Below are 12,428 nucleotides of genomic sequence, written 5' to 3' on the forward strand. Positions count from 1 at the left end.
GTTTCGAGATCTTACCGCAGTTGCAAATTGCTTGCCAGATAGCTTTCTTACCAAATTTTTCGACTTCAATCGATGTCTCGGACTGGTTTAACACTTGCCCTTCTCGCACCGTATAATATTGTGGTCCCGGCAAGGATTTGTAATCGGGTTTCACGTAGGTTTCGTCGTCCATGATTATGCAGTTCAAATTTCCAGTAAGAATCGTATTGTACAGCTTTCGAACACTCGACCTGATCGATGCTTCTTGTTTCGGACTACGTTTAGGTTGTTTCTGCTTCATATAGGTTCGAAGATTCAAACGTTCTTTAGCACGAAAAACATTTGACTTTGAAGTGCCCACTTTTTTTACAACATCCCGAACTGAAACCTCCTTCTTTTGCTCGAACACCTTCAGTATACGTTTATCCAACTGAGGGTTAGCAGGACCTTTTTTTCGACCCGTTTTCGGTTTATCCTCACAGGTGTTATCCTCACCAAACTTCCTGATTACATTTCGCACGGCTTTTTCACTTACTCCTTTCATTTTTGCTATCTTTCTCAGTGACAGTCCGCGTTCTGTGCACCATTTGTACACAATTTTTCGACATTGTTCTACTGAAAGTCCACGCATTTCGAAACAAACTAATGAAAACGAATAAACAACTGCACAAGTGGTTAGAGAAGAGTGTAAACAACAGGATGCAGCCATAAAAATTGACAGATTCTGAACCATTGCGAAATGGCAGCGGTTTTTGGTTACGTCCATAATTTCTGGGGCAGTCTTTACCGACATAAAAGATGGAGCACCCTGTATATATCATTGACAGATTCCTGCCGACTTTTGTAAATATTATGCTGATCACTGTGACTATATAAGAGCAAATTCAGCAGCTGGAAGTTTTATATGGTCAATCTATAATAGAACTGAAACTAGAACAAACGTATCTCCAGCAAGCCTTTCTAGTTTTGTTTATTCGAACAGTTCTTCTGTCAAATTTAAAACTGGCATACGATGACGTTCGATTTTCTCTATATTTGAAACTCTAGTAAAACACTAGTGGGGATGCAAGTTTTTCTTGTTATAAAATCCAGATTTAAATTTTAAAACTGACATAAATTATGCATCTAGAACTAGAACACTACTGAATATGCCCTGAAAAAAAATATTTGTAAAAGTTCGATTTCATTATTCAATGTAATCTCGTTCAAGAGCAATACAATCATTCCAACGTTTCTCTTCTCCAACTACTCGATGCCGTAGTTGTAGAAGAATTTGTCTTTGGCCTGAAAATAAGCTTCACATTCAATAACTGCTTCTTCATTTGAGTTGGATTTCTTACCGGCGAACACCTTTTGAAACCAGCGAATAGTCAGTAGTCACTGGGAGCCAGAACTGGACATTACGGAGGATGAGGAAGCAATTCGAAGTGTATGTAATTCATTTAATTTAATCATCGTTGCCATCGACCTGTCAATCGACGCATATTCTTGATAAAACTTTCTTCGATACACGTTTTTCATTGATTTGTGCATTAAAATGAATCAGTAACTATCGTTACTGATTGTTTTTCCTTTCTCAAAATAGACGATGAAGATTATACCCACGAAACGACCTGCCACTCGTCTATCCAAACTGTATCGTAAATTCAACAACCCCTCAGTAATTGGTAATGTCAAAACGTAATTCCTTGAAAAAATGTTGAAACTGGCAACACAGGTAGATAAATTATTGATTTTGATTTTGATATTGATTGACATTGCAAAACAAACTGCAAATCGGATATTTTAAAGCGAATAATTGAAATGGATTTTCCGAGTGGGAGATCCTTTTCCCGTGGGAACTGCTTCAGCATCATAGCAGTGGATCGACTAGTCGTTTGGAATAGCTAAAAGAATGCGATTGAATGAAAACAGTTTTCTACGGATTTAAAATCCTACATTCAAGCATAAATAAAATAAACCTAGATTCACCAAAAGCGCCGTCTGGTGTAAAATGGATGCGTAAATGCTCCTGAAATGCATGTACAAAGTTGCCTGCGCACTTAACACAACCACAATAGCTAATGGAAAAAAGTACAACCGTTTTACACAGAAGCGCTGTTAGCGTCTCCGTACAATGGGAAATCTATATTTATTTGATTTAAGTCAGAGTTATGGAATATTTTTTTCATGAGTTGAATTGACAAAGATAAACTCAAGATTACGAAGTCCCATATAAATTAAAGAAAAAAACTTGTTCGGTAATCGTGAATCCGAGAACTCAGTAATAGTATACTTTTAGTAGCCCCTTGTTGAAAAGCGTCGAAAAAATACCATGGTTACGCTGCAAAACCAAAAGAAAATAATCAAAAGTTGGCAGGTTTTGCGTAAAGAAAATTTTGGATCTGATTGCTTCTAAAGCAGATTAAACCGTCTTAAACGAATTAAATATTAACCTAGTTGAACATAATAACTTACTTCTACATTCAAATACAAACAACCACAGAAAGTGTTGTGAGATTGTTCGATATGATGCATATTTGAACACGATTAGTTACTAATATGAAAACACACATCATCATAGTTACAGTGCATAGAGCGGCTGGGCGTTTGTTGTTTCGGTTCAACTAATCATTGAACCAAAGATAAACTCAAGATTATAATGTCCCATATGATTCATTGAAAAATTTTGGGCCGGTAATCGTGAACCAGTTGGTTCAGTAATAATGTAATTTTATTGACCCTCCGTTAATAAGCGTCGACTAATTCCGACGAAATGCCATGGAAACAATACGAGTTAGAAAGGAAGCAAACATATGTTTACATTTAGCACATAATGATTTCTTGCCACAACTGACTTTAATGCTTCATGGGATGAGACAAGAACAAACTAAATAAATTCTAGACAATGGTTCTGCGTAGTTTTTTCTTTCTTATTGTAAGAATCACTGGATATAAGGCAAAATTGCTCAATATCGTTCATACTGTAACTTGATATTTTTCCAAACATAAACAATCATTGTCATAGTTACAACGCATCTAGTGATCAGACGCTTGTTTTTTTGCTTCGAAACACTGAAACTGATAGTGATCCGAGCTCATCGAGGGGTCATATTTAAATGGTGTATAAAAAATCATAGACTATTCCATCTTGAGTCAATCTTTGATATTAACATTTACAGTCAGCCCATCGAAAAAAAATTTGGTGAGCTGTGAGTGTACTTTCTATTTGCAAGCGATAATCAGTGATCATAAGATAACGCAAAGAACTTTAGTAAGCTTTAAAGTTAAACAATTGCTGATGGAGAAGCGAAAATAATTTCTTAATTATACTTCTAATACTTATAGGAATAATTCATTATTCTTCTAAAATCCGTGTATTGCATTTATTGTCAGAAGAAACCAAGTGAGGGAGAAACGTTTTCTTCAAGCAAAAATATGCATAAAACAAAAAAATATCTGGTAACTTTAAAAAAACTATCTTTTTCTTTTGTGCAACCGAATCAATATAATACTTTTCGAATCAGTCACGTACCCGGATGGGGGGGGGGGCTCCCGAAATCAAAAACATATAATTATTTAGAATGTCTCAGACATGTGCTACAGAAATAACAAGACGGTAAACGTAATACAATGCAATACAATATCAGCTCCAGTAGAAAAGTTTAAAGTGTATGTTAAAAACAGCAGTAAAAGGCACACCGAGAATAAGGTACATAGGCAATCTTCAGTAACATTATTTTTTAATCTTTGGGCCCCTCCCAAAATGAAATCCTGGGTACGGGCCTGTTTTGAATTATATTAATTATACTATTTTCTTGCGTAACTTTCATCTTGTGATTGAAAATGTTATCAAAAGTATTGATTTTGTTTTTTTGGCCATGCATCGATTGTGGCACAACGAATTAGAAGAAGACTTTGAATACGAAAGATTTTTATAGAAAAAACGTAACGTGGAATTTAAAAGTTGCTTTTGTTTCCTTTTTATTCATTTTGCTTTCTTTTTGAAAAAAATATTGATTTTATAAATTTGTTTCTTGAACTTTGCCTCTGTAATGATTATTAATGTCCCACTTCAAGAACACTGCAAAGAATAGAAATGAATATGAATGAAAAAATATGCAATAAACAGGTTGTTCAAGATAATGTTTGTAGTGTTATGATAGTGTGTTTACTAACAAAAGAATTAATGCTTTAAAAAAACATTTCGTCGTTTTAATCGTACTGATGATGGTTGTAGCATTCATTGATCTACATCCTCAAGTTGTTCTCAGGGATTCACTGAACTGGAGGGCATCAAATTAAAAACTTATGGAACGATTCCACAACTTTCTTAAAATGTTTATTTATTTATTCGGGGGATCCTTGGTAACTAGTTCATAGCAACTTAGGCAGTGTTGCTCGAGAAGATTATTTTTATCTTTATCAGGGTGTCGCTGGCCGGACAATTTTAATGCAAATTTTTATTCGGAGTGCCTGGTCGTGTCGTCGATTATACCATGGGCATTCCAAAATACTGAAGACTTAAGCTTCTCAGTTGACTGTAGTGCATTTGGATGCTTCGGACGTGGTTCACCGGCTGCAGTCCACTCAGATGATGATCGTTTTGCTTTCGGAGTGATGTGATGGATCCATGTTTCTTCCATTGTCACATATTGACAACAAAAAATCTGATCGTAAACATGTCCAAACACTGCAAACACACCAACACGACTGTGACTGTGACTGTGATCGACTGTGAGTAAACGCGACACCCACTTTGAAATAACCTTTCTCATGGTCAAATGTTCACTGCCTTCTGATATCTTTACGGTATCAGCTATCTCACGAAATTTCAATTTACGATTAGATATTACCAACTTGTGGACTTTTTTACATAAATACGTTCATATTTCATAGGCAATATACATAAGTTTTTCTTCGCCGTGGCATCACAATACATAGTACTTTAAACCTAATACATTTCGAATATCATATTAGTATGTTGGTATTCATTAGTTAATCTAAACACTGTTTTTATGAAGCGATTTGCTAGTATAAATTACATTAAATAAAATACATTCATTTTGTACATGATCTTATAACTATTTCAGGTTTGTTTGTATCAGTTCATCACTTTTATTTCATATAAGATTGGTTGATCTCATGGAAGAGAAAATAACATAAAATAAAATTTAATTTGGAACTCTAATGGACTTAATGAAATGATAAAAAAGTTTCATTTAAGGAAGGTCACGACAAAACATAAAATTTTAACTGGAATACTCTAGCCATGGAAACCCCAAGTCATCAAAATCGCAAATACATATAAGTGATGTAATTAGATTTCAGTTTGAAATATCCTCAAAATGTTTTGAACAGTTGGTTCATGAAATGTATAAAAATCAATTTCTAAATTAGTAACAAAAGAAATTCATTGAAAAATTATTATTATTATATCGTTTATTTATACCCGGTTTTAACCTTGTTGCGATCGTTCACCGGGTTTTCATTCAAAAAATTTTGTGAATTTCATAAGACTTTCTTATGAATGGCTAGAGTGGAAGTCTTGAAGAATTTCTCCTCTCTATCATAAGACTAACTTCTGGAATAAATTTATAATCCTTATGCCTGAAAGTCATAATAATGACTTTCGAAGATCATTGTGTCTGAGTATACGTTAACTGTTCAGCTATTCCTAATAAAAATGCCGACATTAATCCACAAAAGCTCATGCTTATTCAGCATTTATGAAGCTCTATTCACTGAACTATTAAGCTTTCATGCTGAATATGAAACAAGTCACAAAATTAAGCTCAGCGATCAGCACTACCTGATGCTTCACACACACGCGCGCAAATTAAAACGAAGCTTTCACTATACAACGGACGAAACGGATGCATAGAGCGCATGCGCGTCACTCGCTCACCCTACCTATGTTATTTTTAGCGTTGCCTTCGAAGTAAAGCATAATTTCATAATGTGCTAAAATCACCCTCAGGAGTATGGGTTCCATAGTGTAGCGGTTATCACGTCTGCTTTACACGCAGAAGGTCTCCAGTTCGATCCTGGATGGAACCAAATCTTTTTTGCTTTCGTTTATGAATACATGATACGAATCTATGTAGTTTTTTTTATCTCTACGGCAAGCTAGCGTGCGACTGTTGTCAGTATAAATATTATCGCTTACGACGTTATTTTTCTGTTGATATGCAAGGGTAGCATCATAGTCGTTTGTCACCAATCAACCGAGAGGCAGACAGACGACGGACGACGCGTGGCGTGGATGACAAACAATCGATCTGATGCTTTTTGCGTTAATTTTCCTTGGCGCTAAATTATTTGCGGCTTCTATCAGCGACGAAATCTTGTTCAACCTACGACTCAAGATGGATGGACGGGATGGTTTGTCATGCGACAAGATTTTCATGACCTTTGAGACGCAGATTCCGCATGATGAAAAACTTGACGAGCAACCTTCGCACGTCATAAACTTTATTATATGGAAATTTATATCCCAGTTCTTTTTTTTTCTTTCTAATTTTAGTTGAATCATTAAAACGATACAACAATGTAATATTTATAGTGTGAGAGATTCGTGCGGCGTATTTACTGCGGGGCTTCCGCAAAATGACATTTGGTATTGATAACCTTTGATGAATGATTTATTAAATAATTGAATCAATTTCGACACATACACGCAGAAAAAAATTGTACAAACAAATATATTCTGGGTAATGCTGAAGCATTTTTTCAGTTCATATAGTGACAATAACAATTCTTTATTTTAACCAACCAACATGTGTTTAAAACAACCATATTAAAAACAAACATATTTTGTTTGATGGGCAACCAATCGTTTAGTTGTTCTTAACAACCGGGATTTTTCTGCGTGTAGAATAAGTTCTACGCAAAGGTCAGAGACGTTCGACACATATATGATATACAAATTATAATAATTGAACAGTGTGCGGCTTTTTAGTAGATTATCTTGCGTGGTTATCAGAAAGTGTTGAATCTTACATTACACTTAAATATTATTCATATAACTCGACGATAATCCTCATTATATCATTCGTTTTTGGTATCAGGTAATTCTTGGAAAAAACAATAGCTCATGAAAACGAATATTGCTAAAGTCTTCGCCGAGATTTGTTTGACAAAAACTATGTATTCAACGTTTGCGAATCTGAGCAACTTAGTTATACTCATTCAAGCTCTAGCAGTCACACCGAAAATGCCCAAAAAATTGAGTTACAGGAGGAATTTGAAGTTTTTCAAGTAATAATATTTTTTTACTGCTGGGAGCATATCTCCGGGTATGTGTCTGAATTACATCGACACGTAAATAACCACATGAAAAAAGGACACTCCCCAGCATCTAACTTTTTGGAAATACAATACGCGCTATGCTAATCACACTTTGAAGTGCAAAATCAAGGAATACACATTTCCAAAATAGAAAACCATAATCAATGAATGAAAAGGAAAATTCGAAAACTTTTAAAATTTATTTTTTATTTCAAAAACAAAAAAAATACCGAAGTCCGTTAGTTGAATTTGAATATTAAAGATTTATCTGGTAACACAAAAGGGTAGGGTATTTCATGAAGATGCAAAAACGAATTTGGTTCCATCCAGGATCGAACTGGAGACCTTCTGCGTGTAAAGCAGACGTGATAACCGCTACACTATGGAACCGTGTGCTGGGCGGTGGTTTAAATTACCATGTAGGTGGATTTGGTCTATTGATATTGTTTTGAGAAAATTGGCATCTTTGAATAAGTTGCCCCTATCACTGGCTACACTCTTCGACATTATTTCCTAATAATGGATTACTAGACAGACTTCAGTGCCTTGTTTTCTTTTCAGATAACTTAATTTTATAACTGCCATTCTCATCTTTCAAAATACTAGGTCTGATGTTTCCATAAAAACTATATTTTGAAAAAATTTTCGCAACTCTACCATACCATTCGAAGTAGTCCCTTTGAGCCACTATGAACGGTTCCAGCGCGTTTTCCATGCTTCGTAACATTTTTGGAACGCTTCGACTGGAATGTCAGTGATTAACCTAGTCGCGGCCGCCTGGATGTTTGTAATCGACTCAAAATGGGTTGCTTTGACCACCGATTTTGTTCTAGGGAACAAAAATAGTCACCAGGTGACATATCGGGCGAATGAGGCGGCTGTTGCAATAAGGCAATTCGGTCGATTGTTGAATTCTTGAAGAAGCGTGGGACTTTTTTTCTGTGTATACATTTTTCAGAGTCCTCTGTCGGTTCCTTGCTTCTTCTTCAGAGCCATGTTTCTACCAATAAAAGTTTCTGAGATATCGCGATTTGAAGAATTTTTTTTGTTATTTTATAATCAGTCTTGGGTTAAATTGGTTTCTCCGTACATGCCAAACACATGGTTTTTCATACTAAAGGTGATTTCATCCAAATCGAAGAAAGTCGATCCTAATTTTGCCAGTCAGGTTTTGGAACTGCACGGTAAATGAAACAGTGGAAAATGTACGGTTGTATCAATATTTTCCAAACAATCTGTTCAAAAAAAATATTTCGATTTCGCTTGATACCAAACCTAACCCAGTTTTCACTCTAACTGCTGTCAAACCGTTTGTTTGAAGCCAGTCTCGAACCTATAGTTTCAAAAGTCGTTGAACTGCTAATTGAGTCAGTTTCGAACCTGATTCTCATATCGGGTTGGCTAAAACATCTCTCCCACCCCCTCCCCATCCTAAGTTCAAACCTAACTCAGTTTCGTGAAAATTTCAGTATTCTCAACCGAAAACGACATTAGTAAGCGTTGATTTGAAATAATAGTTCGCAGGCATTATAAATCAAGGCAGTCTACGAGCAGATAGTTTTTTATGTATTTAAAACAATCACTAAATCAAATGACTAACGTTTCATTTGCGTGCTCATTTGTATTTTTCATGCGTTAGGAGACTTAAACTATGTTAATCATCGATCGACTTTCCACTTGCTGCAATTACGGCCTCCAAAAGCTTCCTGAACTCACAACAGGTCTGGATCCATTTATGTATAGGTACTAACAGGGAGGTAAGTGAATTGCCGATTTAAATTTCCCTGTTTGCGAGATAAAAATTCCCGGTTTTTGGAATAGGCTCAAATCACCTCTGTTTAGTTTTGTTTTGAATATTTCTTCAATTCAAGCTTTAAACAGATATCCAATGTCCAAAAAATAATATTTTAATAGACCCGCTAATTGAGGATTGAAGTACATTGCGGATATCTAAATGCATAAATACGAAATATTCAAAAGATTCAAATTGGATGTTTAGCCACAAGCGGTGACTTTGCAGCTTTATTATGTATATGATTTGGTTATTACCATGAAGTCATCATTTGCTTCCGCAATTCTGTGATTTTTGTGTAGGGAAAATTGTAAACCTACTTGTATTGTGTAATGGGGAAAAAGAACTTATATACTAACTTACTAACTAATACAGAGAGCGGATCGATTCAATTGAAGATTTCATCGATTTTTGTCGGAATTTGCTTATAATGTTATGTAACATTACAACTAATGGTTCTATATTTGTGAGACTGTGTAACTCATTTGTACTAAACCAAAGAGGACGTTTCAAAATTATTTTCAGAATTTTATTCTGAATCCTTTGAAGCGTTTTTTTTCTGGTGGAACAACAACTTGACCAAATTAGTGCTGCATAAAGGCTGGGTCCTGCTCCACGTTTGATTTTAGGAGATTTCAATTCGCACGGAATGATGTGGGGTTCCGTTTACAATGATAGCAGATCATCTTTAATATATAATATTTGCGACAATTTCAACATGACAGTATTGAATATGGGTAGCATGACACGGATTCCAAGACCTCCTGCACGTTCAAGTGCATTAGATTTACCTCTTTGCTCGACTTCAATTCGACTAGATTGCACCTGGAAAGTATTTCCTGATTTACACGGTAGCGATCATTTACCAATCATCATCTCAATTAGCAGTAACAAATGTATTGCTAATTCAGTAAATATTCCATATGATTTGACAAAAAATATTGACTGGATTAAATTCCAAAGTAATATGTCAAGTATCTTAAATTCCATGGAAGAGCTCCCCCCACTGGAGGAATATGACTTCCTCGTTTGTTCGATTCTGGAGGCCGCTGAACAAGCACAAACCAAACGATTTCTTGGCCCATCGTCTAACAGAAGACCTCCAAATTCTTGGTGGGACAAAGAGTGCTCAGATGCTAAACACGCGAAACAAAATGCTTTCAAGACATTTTTAAAACGAGGAGGAGGAACTCCTCAGAATTTTGAAAAATTCTTGGTTTTAGAAACCAAGTACAAGAGCATACTTCGAGCCAAAAAATGTAGCTATTGGAGACATTTTGTCGAAGGTTTGTCAAGAGAAACCTCAATGAGCACTCTTTGGAATACGGCCAGACGAATGAGGAATCGTAACGTGGGCAATGAGAGTGATGAATACTCGAACCGATGGATATTTGACTTCGCTAGGAAAGTTTGCCCAGATTCTGTTCCTACGCAAAGCATTATACGGGAATCTCCTCCAAATAATGGTTTTATTAATAACCCATTTTCAATGATGGAATTTTCTATAGCACTCTTGTCTTGTAACAATAACGCTCCTGGGTTGGACAGAATTAAATTCAACTTGGTGAAGAATCTGCCCGACCTCGCAAAAAGACGTTTGTTGAAATTGTTCAACAAGTTTCTTGAGCAAAATATTGTTCCACCTGACTGGAGACAAGTGAAAGTTATCGCCATTCAAAAGCCGGGGAAACCAGCTTCCAATCACAACTCATACAGACCCATTGCGATGTTGTCCTGCATCAGAAAATTGTTCGAAAAGATTATTCTACGACGTCTCGACACTTGGGTCGAGACGAACGGTTTGTTGTCAGATACTCAGTTTGGCTTCCGTAGAAATAAAGGGACGAATGATTGCCTTGCATTACTTTCGTCTGACATCCAAATTGCCTTCGCTCAAAAGCAACAAATGGCATCTGTATTTTTAGACATTAAAGGAGCATTTGATTCAGTTTCCATTGATGTTCTTTCAGACAAGCTCCACCAACATGGACTTCCAGCGGTTATAAATAATTATTTGCACAACCTTTTGTCAGAGAAACGCATGCATTTTTCACATGGCGATTTGGCAACATTCAGAATTAGCTACATGGGTCTACCGCAAGGCTCATGCCTCAGTCCGCTCCTGTATAATTTCTATGTAAACGACATTGACAGCTGTCTAGTCACCCCATGTACACTAAGACAATTGGCAGATGATGGCGTGGTTTCAGTTACTGGATCCAAAGCTATTGATCTGCAAAAACCATTGCAAGATACCTTAGATAAATTGTCCGTTTGGGCTGTTCATCTGGGTATCGAATTCTCTGCGGAGAAAACAGAGCTGGTCGTCTTTTCAAGAAAGCATGATCCCGCGCAGCTTCAGCTTCATATGATGGGAAGAATAATCGAACAGGTTTTGACTTTCAAATACCTCGGGGTGTGGTTTGATTCCAAATGCACGTGGGGAGGACACATTAGGTATCTGATAACGAAATGCCAACAAAGAGTAAATTTTCTTCGAACAATAACAGGATCTTGGTGGGGTGCTCATCCGCAAGATCTAATAAAATTGTATCAGACAACGATACTTTCAGTGATGGAATATGGATGCGTTTGCTTTCGTTCCGCTGCAAATTCTCATATTATCAAACTGGAGCGAATTCAGTATCGTTGTTTGCGAATTGCTTTAGGCTGCATGCATTCGACACATACAATGAGTCTTGAAGTTCTGGCGGGAGTTCTTCCATTGAAGGATCGTTTTTGGGAGCTTTCGTCGCGACTGCTAATAAGATGCGAGGTACTGAATCCCCTAATTATTAATAACATCGAAAGGCTAGTTGAGCTTCAATCTCAAACAAGATTCATGACAGTATATTTTAACCATATGTCACAGAAAATCAACCCTTCAAGATATATTCCTATCCATGTCAGCCTCCTAAATGTCCCTGACTCAACTTTATTTTTCGACACATCCATGCAGCGCGAAGTGCGTGGAATCCCGGATCACCTACGCTCTATGGAAATCCCAAAAATATTTTCAAGTAAGTTCAGGCATATTGACTCTGAGAAAATGTTTTACACTGACGGATCGCGAATTGAAGAAGCGACAGGGTTTGGTATGTTCAACAATAATGTTTCCGCCTCATTCAAGCTTCAAGAACCTGCATCTGTTAATATAGCAGAGTTAGCAGCAGTTCATTATAGCTTGAATGTAATCGTCACATTATCTCCAAACCATTATTTCCTCTTCACAGATAGTCTGAGTGCAATTGAAGCCATTCGCTCAAACGCTGCTGGCAAAAATGAACCGTTTTTCTTGGGCAAAATAAAACAGTGTCTGAACGACATATTGAATAATAATTATCAAATCACAATAGTTTGGGTCCCGGCTCATTGCTCCATTCCAGGC

The 12,428-nt window shown here is 36.4% G+C and overlaps 2 non-coding genes across 2 annotated transcripts; one reads left to right on the top strand and one right to left on the bottom strand.

Moving 5' to 3' along the window:
• Positions 1–5,945: 5,945 nt before the first annotated feature.
• On the top strand, positions 5,946–6,018 carry Trnav-uac (transfer RNA valine (anticodon UAC)). The gene has a single exon. It is a non-coding gene; the product is annotated as a tRNA-Val (tRNA).
• Positions 6,019–7,565: 1,547 nt separating this feature from the next.
• Trnav-uac (transfer RNA valine (anticodon UAC)) lies at positions 7,566–7,638 on the bottom strand. Its single transcript has one exon. It is a non-coding gene; the product is annotated as a tRNA-Val (tRNA).
• Between the last annotated feature and the right edge of the window lie 4,790 nt (positions 7,639–12,428).

Source organism: Malaya genurostris, chromosome 3 (assembly GCF_030247185.1).
Source record: "Malaya genurostris strain Urasoe2022 chromosome 3, Malgen_1.1, whole genome shotgun sequence".
NCBI classification, from domain to species: Eukaryota; Metazoa; Arthropoda; class Insecta; order Diptera; family Culicidae; genus Malaya; species Malaya genurostris.